This window comes from Atta colombica, unplaced genomic scaffold, assembly GCF_001594045.1.
Source record: "Atta colombica isolate Treedump-2 unplaced genomic scaffold, Acol1.0 scaffold58, whole genome shotgun sequence".
NCBI classification, from domain to species: Eukaryota; Metazoa; Arthropoda; class Insecta; order Hymenoptera; family Formicidae; genus Atta; species Atta colombica.
Window position 1 is genome coordinate 1,412,020 of NW_017259548.1, and position 2,772 is coordinate 1,414,791.

Below are 2,772 nucleotides of genomic sequence, written 5' to 3' on the forward strand. Positions count from 1 at the left end.
ACATGTTTTATAATATAAGTGCTTGATGAACTAAAAAATAAGCAGTTGTTTGTGTTAAAACAATACAATGTTGTTCATAAATTAAAGATTCTTTTAGTACTATTTTTCTAATCTTTTTACATAAGAAAATATAAAAAGCTTTCATTATTGTTATTTTTACAGATATTTTCAGTTCGCAAGCAGAGGATAGCGAAAGAATTAATTCGCAAAGCAAATCATATGCAGCAATTTAGAAATACACAGGATATCTTCAAAATAGTTCAATAAAAAATACTTCTGAAAAAACAGTGCATTTAGTCTGTTAAGTCTGCTGCAAAATGTGTTAATAAAAGAACATTATGATGAAGAAATATATTTTTAAGAGATATTAGTATTTTGTTTTTATGTTATATCCATTGTGCCTAACTAAACATTATATAAATTCCACGTCAAGATATATTATTTAATATATGTTTTATATAACTTTGGAGTCCATATTTATCTTCTTTAATATGTAAATATATATTTACTTACAATATTTGTCTTAAAAAAAACATTTAATTTCTTAAAAAATTCGTTTTGAGTTAATTTGTATAATTATTTTAAGATATATCTTCTATATATTTGTACAACATAGTATAACAATAGAATAGACAATATATGTACTTAATATTTCAATTTTTGATTAAATTTATGTTTTGGCACTTGCTGGCTCATGAGTAATGTAGTCCTAATTATTCATAATTATTATTCATAATTGCAATATCCTACTTTTTAACCTATCACGCGCATCGCGATAAATAAATAGTGTAGCATGCAATATATCTCGGATATGACAGTAAAGTTTCAGCTTATCCCATTGTGATGAAGTCTATACTTAGTCAATGTCGAAACTAAACGTTAAATCTAGATCTAAAGTTTGTAAAATTTACATTAAGGCTCTCGGCTCTTTACTATAGTCATATATTGGATTATGATCTTTTATGATAGTTAATCAAGGTTTACAGCCATCCATATTAGTCTACGTTTCATAAATCTGTCCCGTCGAATACGAGTGACAAGCGAAAAAACTAATTTATTTTTACGCCTGGCGCAGGAAAAATATCCATATGGTTATTCTGCTTTTCTGACGTTATGATCTAATATAACTATAGTAACAGGGGATCAAGAATCCTAAATTTTCCATCATAAATTAAAAAAAAAACTGACGTATATTGAATTTTATCAGGCATGTTTCGATTTTAGTTTTGTTTTTGTTGCATTATACTCATAAATTAATAATAAAATCGATATTACTCGTTAATGATGAAACGGTTTGACGGATACGGGGTCACCGTGAATTTACAGTCAGTCCTGCCGTTAAATCTGTAGATTGATCGAATTCGCTGGATATCTATATATTTGTCCTATTATTCGTTTTTAACTCAGCTTTGCAAATTATTACGCTATTTTAGCACCCGTTCTCTTATTTTGCGTCGCCAGACGAATAATTATCCAGCCCATTGCTACGATTAATATTACAACTTTTTTATTATTACGGCGCTGCGGTCGCGCGAATGTAACGCCAGTCAACGTCGAACAAAGTCGGGAATTTATCGCGGACGGCTCTCTCGGTTAATATACATAACGCTGCAGCTAATATTCGTCGTGCATTTGTATTTTTGTATAAATTTTACATCCGACGGTGGCCGAACGCGACCGAAAATATCCGAGATTTTTAGTCTGTTGCATCCATCGCGCGTCGAATGCTCTTCCCTTCTCATCGTCATTTCCCCCTGTCCCTTTGCTCCCGCAGCTACATTCTATCTCTCTGCTCAATGCTCATTCGCTCGTGCCCTCTCTGTCTCTCCATCCCATCTCGTATCATCTTCCTCTCCATCCTATACCGTCGTAACTTCGAACGATGTCGGGAGCGTTCGTGCGACATCGGCTCTGACTTTTGTTGGACGTTTTGTAGAACGTATAAACGGATGAGGCTTTTTCCGGGACCGGCAACGCGTACTATCTTGTGCCTCTCTCGCGCAGAACGCGCGAATGGGGAGTAGAATCATTCGAACAAGAGCGTGCTCTCAAAGTACGCTCTAGTTCGCTGTAATGATTCGCGTTCTCTATCAGTCGACAGTAAGCGATCAATTGCGATTCGAATAATTTCATGTAATGTACGCATTTCTACCATTGTTAAATCAATTAGGTATCAATAATACGATCAATTTAATACACGAGAGAGAAGTACGCCGTGAATTTCTCATTATAACGTCGAAATAAGGTATATATAATCGAGTCCTCTCCAGGATCCGGCGGCGCGTCATTCACTCTCGGTCGAGCCGGGTATAGCTCGTCACCGTGGCTGCATCACGGTTATACCCGTAGATTCTCGGCGCTCTCGGTCCCCGATGTTAGCGCGATCGATACGACGACCATCCCCCGTCGTCAGCCCGGCCGATTTTTTTCCATTCGACCCTCGCGCTTGCGCACGTCATCGCGCGGTCTCCCCTTTCCGATTCCGAGCGTGCGGTAGTTAGAGTCGGAGGAGGGTACCGCTGCCACCCGGCGAAGCGGGACCGAGCGGGATCGAGCGAACGGGCGAGCGAGCGAGCGAACGAGCGCGCGCGGCAACAGCACGAGGCGAGACTAGGCGAGGCGAGGCGAGGCGAGGCGAAGCGGGATGACACGAGAGAGGAGAGAGGAGAGAGGAGAGGAAAAGAGAAGAGAGGAAAAGAGAGAAGAGGAGAGGAGAGGAGAGGAGAGGAGAGGAGAGGCAAAACCAGGCGGGGCACGGCAAGTGGGGGGAGA

At 39.2% G+C, this 2,772-nt stretch overlaps 1 long non-coding RNA gene across 1 annotated transcript in view; it reads left to right on the forward strand.

Moving 5' to 3' along the window:
• Positions 1-392, forward strand: part of LOC108692073 — a 1,318-nt gene extending 926 nt beyond the window's left edge. Inside the window, exon 3 of the long non-coding RNA XR_001931950.1 lies at positions 163-392. This is a non-coding gene — a long non-coding RNA (uncharacterized LOC108692073). The remainder of the gene's footprint in view (positions 1-162) is intronic.
• Positions 393-2,772: the final 2,380 nt, after the last annotated feature.